The following is a 9,039-nucleotide window of genomic DNA, read 5'->3' as shown; positions in this document are numbered from 1 at the left end:
GAGTCATGAGTCATTTTCCCATCCTGACCTCTCCAGATGTAACCAATAAATGACCTCCTAGTCCTCAAATACCGTAGAGCCATCCATCTCTGCCTTCTGCTAACTTGGCCTCCTTGAAGTCTCTGCCCATTTCTTGAAAGCTGTCTACAGTCTACATCACTGCTCACCCTCCCCCACTTTAGCCTGGAGTCATTTTCCCATCCTGACCTCTCCAGATGTAACCAATAAATGACCTCCTAGTCCTCAAATACCGTAGAGCCATCCATCTCTGCCTTCTGCTAACTTGGCCTCCTTGAAGTCTCTGCCCTGTTGACCTCTCTTGACTGCCTCAAGTCCTGTTTCTTTTGATGTCTGTGAAGCCATCATTGCTGAGTTTCCTCCTACCTCTCTGCCTTTCTCTTTTCACCTTCTTCAAGAGATTGTATTTCTTGTGGGTGAGCCTGTGACTGCAGAGGCCTTTGTGCTCACTCCCCCCACCCAATAATGAGCTCATCTTCCTACTCATATTGGTGACACCCATGCTTTCTTGCTCTCCAGCCAAGGCTTCCCTCTTAACTCCAGGCCCACACAGCCAGCTGCCCTGGATGCCTCCCTTGGACACACATTGGCCCCATGTACATATCCAGCATGTCTAAAGCTAGTCTCATCATCTCTGAGTCTTTCAGCCACCACATCCTCAGCCTTCATTCCATGCAGAGCCTCAGAGCCTCTTGTGCTGTCGCAGGACCTGGGTTGGGTAAAGAGGTTTCAACATAACTCTTTATAGACATCTCGTTACCTCCATTTTACATTCAAGGGAACCAAGGCTTCTAGGTCCATAAAAGTCTCTCAAGGTCTCAAACACAAGTATACTTGGACCAGCCCCAACATCCTGACTCAGATATATTTGAATACAAAGTCTGCTGGCAAGAACTATGTTAGTGCAAAGCTACATACATGGCCTCTTAGGTATCACTCTAGGGGCAAATGAGAGCTTAGGATGGTCTTAAGCAAATGAGACCTATGTCCCATTTGGGGAAAGTAGGAAGAATGGAGGTTGGAAGTCTTGTTGCTGTATCCAGATGATGAACAGAAACAAAAGTCTCATTTAGACAACCTGAGTGTGAGGCACTTGTGGGCATGCAAAGCCTGAGGCCAGGGGCTGCTGGATGCCCATCAGCTCCAGCACATCACACATGTGGCATCCGAGCCCTGGAGTGCCCTGGGTAGGAACCAAATCCCTAGTTTTTCAGAGGTATCCCATTTAGTCTGTGTACCTGGAGATTCAGCCCTTTAGTTACCAGGAAGAGGGGACAGTAAGATGCAGGAAGCCAGGAGCACCACTTAGATTTGAAATTGTACCTGGTATCCTCCTCTGAATTGTCTGTCTCCAGGATAGAAGGCAGATATATGGAGATCAAGGTCCCCAGAGGTGGAGGTGGGAAACAGAGCTCACATTCTGTTTTCTGGACTAGCCCCAGGGGAAAAGCAAGTGCCAGCTGACAGCACTTAGACTTCTTGGCTGACTCTGGGTGATATCCTTCTTGGATCTGCTGGTATGATTTGGAGTTATTAATAATCTTCCACATTTATTGTGTTTGTTGCATGCCAGTCCTTCTGCTCAACTTGCTTATGCTTTATTTTATTTACTATCCTTGAATCATCCCTCTGGAGCAACTTCTAAACTACTAAAGAGAAAGACCTACAGAAGTTAATTGCTATGTTCGAGGCCACACAGCCAGCCAACACAGCTCCTAACCACCAGGCATCGTTGCCCCTGGCCTTCAGCTAGAAGATTGGCATTATTCAGTGGACATTACTAGGCAAAAGATAACCAATCTTTTCTATTTGCTTCTGGATTAAAAATATGTCTCCCAAAGGCAGAATTAAGGCAACTTGATTATTAATATTAATTCCAAAACTTGCTTCCTTGACAGCTTCTGTCACCCCTGATTCAGGTCTTTTCTTGGCGGAACAACTGCAAAACATACAAAAATTAGTTGCTGTTGGCTGGCTGGTGTCATTTATTTGCATATACATAATTTAGCTCCACCCCTGATGGCTAATATCCCCACTGGGGAAGCTGAGGTTGTTTCCTGATTGCTGGTGGGGAGGCCTGTGTGTGTGTGTTGTTGTTGTTGTTTTTTTTAAATAAACTGAAACCAGATGGAGGAGGTTTTGTTCACAGCCTTGCCTCCAATTTTCTCCAGCAAATTCCTTGAAAAGGCAGCCACCTATGAGTGGTACTTGTTCTCTGTGGAGGTCCCTCACCGCTGGTATGCAAATAGCAAGTGGGGTTGGCATTTCTAAGAGTGAAAACAAAGGGAGAAGAGTTGTGCGGCTGGAGGGCTTTCCAGAACACAGGGTCATCTGGTGGACTCCCAATTTCAGGTCTGTGCTTATAGTTTATGTCCTCACATTCATCCTCCTCATTGAGTTCAGGGTGTGCTGGGCTGGGGGAGTCTGGCCAGGCTTGAGTCAGAATCAACCTGGACCGACCATGCAGTAAAATATGAGCACCAGATCCCCCATGAACACCTCATTTGCAGCACCAGCCACTGCCACAAGACCCTAACCCCTCTGGCTGGTCGATTTTGCAGTCATGGGTTATCCCTCCAAAGGGGCCCAAAGCCACTGCTCCTTCCATCCTGGGAAGGCCAGACACTCAAGGTGATTGCTGGAATATTTTTAACTGCCAGCCAGGTCCAGGGCTCTGTAGTTCCCCCAGAGCCCTCATTAAGTGATTCTTTGTTTAGAGAGAAGGGGCAAGTGGGCCCACTGGTCCTGGTCCCTGAGCCAGAAGTTTAGCATTTTTCTTTGAAATGTGAATTGGGCATTGTTACAGTGAGATAGGACCCAGTCCCCACACAGGGAAGAACACTTCTCCCCCAATGCTGACCTTCATTCCTACCTGATAACAGTGTTCTTTGGATTCCGAGCTTTTTCAGGTAATTGTGTCAGGTTACATAAGGTTTTGAGATATGAACACTCAAAAGGAATTCCACTGGGAGAAGGTCTGAGAGGTTCAGGCACAGAATTTCCTTTCATGTATTCGAGGAAAAATTCAGGTGTCTCAGCCCTGCACAATTTCTGAAATAAAGTAAATGAGAGCAGCCAACATATTTGCATGCATGTACCATTTCCCATAGAAATGAGCAAGCATTCAGATTTCATGCTGAAAGGAAGTTCTCACCCCTAGGGACCCATGTAGGGCCAGTGGAGGTCAGTTGCAGAGTGGGCAGCTTGGACCAGCCTGGTTTAGGCATAGAAATCCTTAGCAAACCAGGGTATTTCTCCCCCTCCCTCCTCTTCCTATATCTTAGGTAACACACGTTGTAAATACAAGCCTTTACTTTTCCAAGAAACATAAAATAAAAACTGAATTACTGGCAGAGAAGCCTTAAAACCTTTGCTTCCTACAACTCAGTAAACACATTTTCCACACACCTTGAGTTTTATTTCACTTGTCCCTGGGGAGTAGCCCTTCAGCAGCTCTGCTGCATAAGGTGTTGCTCCCAGGCATCTTGTCCCTAACTTGGAGACACAAAGTAAGTTTTATCTAGGTCTGAGATGAATTCTGGAAGGGTGACATTGTGTTCCGAGTCACACTGATTATAGTCAACAGCAGGAGAGCTGCCAGAGCCTTCTCACTGAGGAAGCAGAGAGAGTATTTCAAATACCCAATGGCATTTCTTGCTTAAAGCACAGTGGTCATAAAAACCACATAACAAGGAAAAATTAATGGAAGGAAATGTCTTGAATGTAGCAAATTTTAAAAAAGTGTTTTAAAAGGATTGTAGAAAAAAATAGATTTATTATGTTGAAGGATGATAGTGTAGGAAAGTGAACTTTTTTTTTTTTTTTTTTGAGGTGCTAGGGCTTGAACTCAAGGACTCACATAAGCTAAGCATGTGCTGTACTACTGAGCTACATCCCCTGCCCAGAAAAATCAATTTTTGTACAAAAATAACTCCTCAACATTAGTTTTTAACTTTTTTTTTTTTTGGTACAGGGGTCAAACTTGGGACCTTGTGCTTGCGATGCAAGCGGTGGCACCACTGAGCTAAATCCCTAGCCTGGTAGTTTTTCTGCTTTATAAAAGGCTTCACAAAGAATTCCTATAAGTAGCACTTTCCCTCCATCCCTTCCTTCCTGCCTTCCTTCCTTCCTTCCTTCCACATTTATTGAACACTTACTGTGTTTTAGGCTCTGTTAGGGAAGCAATGGTGAACAAAACAAATATCCTTCCTCCCCTGTGATCTCTGTCTAGCTGGAAAGACAGCCTTCAATCAAATCTTTACAGTGGAGAAGCCACTGACCGAGGAAACTGGGAAGTTTTTCTATTTTGTGGGTCAGAGAATACTTTCTGGAAGGAAGTGATGTTCCAGGTACAGTGAGCCCAAGTGCAGGTTCTGCTGTTTTGGGCAAAATGAGCCCGATCTCCCAGGAGTATCTTCTAGCAGTTCCTGGAGTCCCGAGAACCAGTCCAGAATGGAAGAAGCTGAGTCCTTCCAGGAAAAAAAGGTCAGCCAGCGAGCCCACAGAGGTCAGATGGAGTGAGAGGGCAGGCAAGGTTTTAAAGACTGGGGTAAGCCGGGCGTGGTGGCGCACGCCTGTAATCCCAGGACTCGGGAGGATGAGGCAGGAGGATTGCTGTGAGCTCGAGACCAGCCTGGGCTACACAGTCAGTTCCAGGTCAGTCTCAACTACATAGTGAGACCCTGTCTCAAAAACCAAAAAAAAAAAAAAAAACAAAAAAAGAAAGAAAAAAAAAAAAAAAAACAAAAAAAGAAAGAAAAAAAAAAAAAAAAACAAAAAAAGAAAGAAAAAAAAAAAAAAAAACAAAAAAAGAAAGAAAAAAAAAAAAAAAAACAAAAAAAGAAAGAAAAAAAAAAAAAAAAACAAAAAAAGAAAGAAAAAAAAAAAAAAAAACAAAAAAAGAAAGAAAAAAAAAAAAAAAAAGTAAATCTTTTTTTTTTTTTTTTTTTTTTTTTTTTTTTAAGACTGCCACAGGCTGTAAGGACAATGGGCTGACAGGAGCAGGGATGGGGACAGAGAGCTCTCAGTGGATGCGGTGAGACCAGTCAGGAGGCCACTGGTCAGGGAAAGATGCTGGTGGTTAAAGCAAGAAAGGGCAGTTGGGGGACAAGCCAAGTATTTATTTTTTATTTTTTTGGTCTTTTGAGACAGGATTTTGCTATGTAGTTCAGGCTGGCCTCAAACTCAAAGCGATCCTCCTGCCTCAGCCTCCTGAGTGCTGAAATTACAGGCATGCACCACCAGGCTTGGCTTGGACAAGCCAAATAGATGGGCTGACTCATCCAGGGACACAGACAAAGCCCAAACTGAACAAAAGCTCTTGGCTGGCCACCTTCCAACCAGAATAATGTGATAATTAAATTTAAATGCATTCACTGATGAAATGGACAGCATCATTTCCTGTAGGAAGATAAGGAAGGCCCAGGCTATACATACCAATGACTACTACCCATAAAACATGCTCTGTGTACTTTATCAAGAGGGCCAATTTTCAGGCCTCCTCACAGCCCTGTATAGCAGCTCTTGGGACTCCCATTTCATATATGAGCACACTGAGATTTGGAGAAAGGTTAACACATTTGCTGAAGGTCACTACCTAATGACTGGCAGAGATGGAGTTCAAACAGCTAACTGCTGAACTGTCCTGGGTCAGGTGACAAGGCTCAGGAAACCTGGAAGCACAGTGGTTCTGACTGAGGATCTACTGCTGGCTCTAGCCCAGGGTGGGATGTGCCAGCTCTGCCTACCCAGGAGCTGCCTCTCATTCCCAGGGTCATGCAAACTGTCTCACAATTTCATTCATATGCTCTCAAGCCATAAAAACGCAGTTGGCTTTTTGTTTTCCTCCCAGTGGCTGGGGCTCTTATTCCCAGGGTAGACCTAACTTGTGGGTGAGAGGCCATAGCTCTGGGCAGAAACAAGCCCAAGAGACTGAATTCTGTCACAGAAAAATGTGTCTCACGTGTTCGTAGGAATTGTTCGAGGGTGGCACTAGGGAGCTGGGACAACCCTCTCAGTAAAGAGAAACCTGTGGGAAAAGGCCTGAGGGTGAAGCAATGCTGCTGGTTCCAGGAGCTGCAGTCATTGTGGAGGACAGGGACAGGCAGCTACACAGACAAGGGAGGTGGAAGGAAGCTGACCGAACAAAAACCACAAATGTATTATCTTATAGTTCTACAGGTCACAAGTTTGAGATGGATCTCACTGGGCTAAAGTCAAGGTGACAGCAGGCTGGTTTCTTCTAGAAGCTCTAGAGGATCCTGTTTGCTTGCCTTTCCCAGCATCTACAGGCTGCCTGCATTCCATGGTTCATGGCTCCTTTCTCCATCTTTGAACCTAGCAGAGTAATGTCTTCAAATCTCCCTGACTATGTTTCCATCATCACAGGTACTTCTTCCGCTCTGACCTGACTTTCTCATAAGAATGAGGGCCTTGGGGCCAGGAATGTAGCTTAGTAGCACTGTGCCTGTCTGGCAAGCACAAAGTCCTGAGTTTGATTCCTGGTATTGGAAAAAAAAAAAAAAAGGCAGAGTTTAAACATAGGGCATTCAAGACAAGCTTGAGCTGCATGGTGTGACTGTGTCTCAACAACAACAAGAAAATCCAGAGTGGGACCAGGAATTTAGCTCAGTGGTGCTATGCCTGCCTCACAAGTGCAAGGTCCTGAGTTTGATTCCCAGTACCAAAAAAAAAAAAAAAAAAAAAAAAAAAAAAAAAGAACAAGGGCCTCTGTGATTCCTTTGAGCCACTCAGATAATCTGGGATAATCTCCCCAATCAGGTCCTTAACTCCATCTCATCTATAAAATCTCTTTCAACCTGTACAGTAACATTCACAGGTTCTAGGAATTAGGACTTAGACATCTTTTGGGGGACTTTCAACCATCCACTTTAAAAAAACTGAGAAAGAAAGATAAGCCTGGGAACTGGCAGGAGAATGGCCTGGAAGTAGACAGGCTGATATTAGGGAGACCAGACAGGAACCTGCCACAGGATCAGCAAAGAAGATGCTGGTGGTCAGGCTGGGGCGGAGGGACTAGAATGGACACAAGACCTGTTTCAGAGGGACAGAAGCCTGGACTTGTAGACTGTCTATGTTAGGTGGGCAAGGACTAGAGGACAGACATGGGAAGATGCCTGAATGTACAGAAGGTACATGGTGAAGCCCTTCTGAGGACCCAATTTGCAGAGTAAATTTGTGGCAAAACAAAGAGGACCTGTAGGGATGTGCTGTATCAAAGACATCTTTGGGACATCCAGAACAGGTGCTGTGGAGAAAGGTGGATTCAGGGTTCAGAAGGCTGCGATCCCAGGATCCCTCTCCTTCCTACTGGCATACCTATGCTCATATCCACCTTGATTTCTGGGTCACCCATCTCTGATCCTACGTTCTCCACTTCCAGATAAGAACTGAGGAATTATCTTGTGTTTCTGAAGTCATGGTAACTTTGCTATTTATCCCACATTAACTTTGTTTTATCCATTTTAAAAACAAGAATTTAAATTAGAGGGAGGGTAAGTTCCTGACAGAAGGGCCCACAACTGGCTCATGACAGAGCAGGAAGAGTTATGTCCCTTTTTTCTTTTTTGCATATTTGTGATATACATATTTTAGAGATAGGGGTATTCTCCATCCCTATCTGTTTATTCTAGCAGATAGCCAACAAGCTACTTACCATTTGAGGCCTTGGAGATATGAAGAGAATAGTGGCAGAAGATAACAGGGCTTTTCCTTTTTTTTTAGACAGTTTTTGTTTTGTTTTATTTTGTTTTTTGAGACAGGGTCTTGCTCTGTAGTTTGGGCAGGCCTTGTACTCACCATGTTGTAGCTTGGGCTGGCCTCAAACTCGTGATGACTTTCCTGCCCAGGATCCCAAGTGCTGGGATTTACAGGTGTATGCCAACACACTCCAGCTTTGACAATTTTTTGCTATGTAGCCCAGGTTGGTTTTGAAGTTGATACATCCTCCCCTCCTACTTTAGCCTCCCGAGTGCTAGGATTACAGGTATGCACCACTAACCTAGCTTTCTTCCTGTCTTTTGAAAAAACCTAAACTCATGGGAGGATCTATTTTGAATGTCCCCAAGAAGGGAATGGTGGAGGTGGTTAGGGAAAATCCAGCTCAGCAAGGAGTGCTGTAGGGCCTGGTGTCTGACCCCTGGCAACCCCATGACTGGCCACAGAGCCTGAACTTGAAAATCCTATGACATGGGGTAATGTCTGTGGCTTTAGTACCAGAGTGGACTTATAACTGGAGGTTTTAAAAAACAAAACAAAACAAAACAAAAAAACCCTTTTTTCTATATAGAGATCATGGTTCCTTTGGAATGACCTAGGAAAGAGGATTTCAGTGAAACTGAACTTGCCATCATTCTGGAAGATGGCAGCTCCCTGAAGGATTTATTTGCTTGATTTAAGGGCAATAAAGAAACAAGATAAGGCAGGCGAGGTGGCGCACACCTGTAATCCCAGCACTCGGGAGGCTGAGGCAGGAGGATTGCCGTGAGTTCAAGATCAGCCTGGGCTACATAGTGAGTTCCAGGTCAGTCTCAACTACATAGTGAGACCATGTCTCAAAAAAACAGAAAAAAAAAAAAAAAGAAACAAGATATTTTGTGCTACCTATATTAAGCTCTTATAAATCACTCTTTGTATTTTAGGGAGCCTGAACGTTTAGTCCTGTAATCTGTCTAGATCGATCTCTCTCTCAACCTGTAATATTCCTGAAGGGTAGGAATATATTGGGTGTTCCTCTTGGTATGTCCAGGGCCTAGAACCTAAGCTCATTAAAGAGTGCCGGTTGAATGGGGTCTTGCTGAGTGGTGGTCTCAGAGTGACTGGATATAAGGCACCTTTGGGACAAGTCAAGGTTTCAGGAAGACAAATTATGGCTCGGAGGTGGGGGAAAGTGGGCCTTTTTGAAGAAAGGTTAGAAAACAATGGGGCATTGAAAAGCTGGGGCGGTGGTAGGGGCGGTGGGAGCGGGGGTCGTCTCTGGCAAGCTCCGCCCTGAGCTAAGGT

General features: G+C 44.7%; 1 long non-coding RNA gene across 1 annotated transcript; it reads right to left on the bottom strand.

Annotated features, from left to right (window-relative positions):
• Nucleotides 1–1,521: 1,521 nt before the first annotated feature.
• On the bottom strand, nt 1,522–7,770 carry LOC104853993. Its single transcript, XR_777954.2, has 3 exons — nt 7,694–7,770; nt 2,891–3,069; nt 1,522–1,957 (listed from the first exon to the last, which is right to left on the bottom strand). It is a non-coding gene; the product is annotated as an uncharacterized LOC104853993 (long non-coding RNA).
• Nucleotides 7,771–9,039: the final 1,269 nt, after the last annotated feature.

Source organism: Fukomys damarensis, unplaced genomic scaffold, assembly GCF_012274545.1.
Source record: "Fukomys damarensis isolate Sample0158 unplaced genomic scaffold, DMR_v1.0_HiC HiC_scaffold_32, whole genome shotgun sequence".
Classification (NCBI taxonomy): domain Eukaryota; kingdom Metazoa; phylum Chordata; class Mammalia; order Rodentia; family Bathyergidae; genus Fukomys; species Fukomys damarensis.
This window is presented reverse-complemented; position numbering and strand designations above follow the sequence as displayed.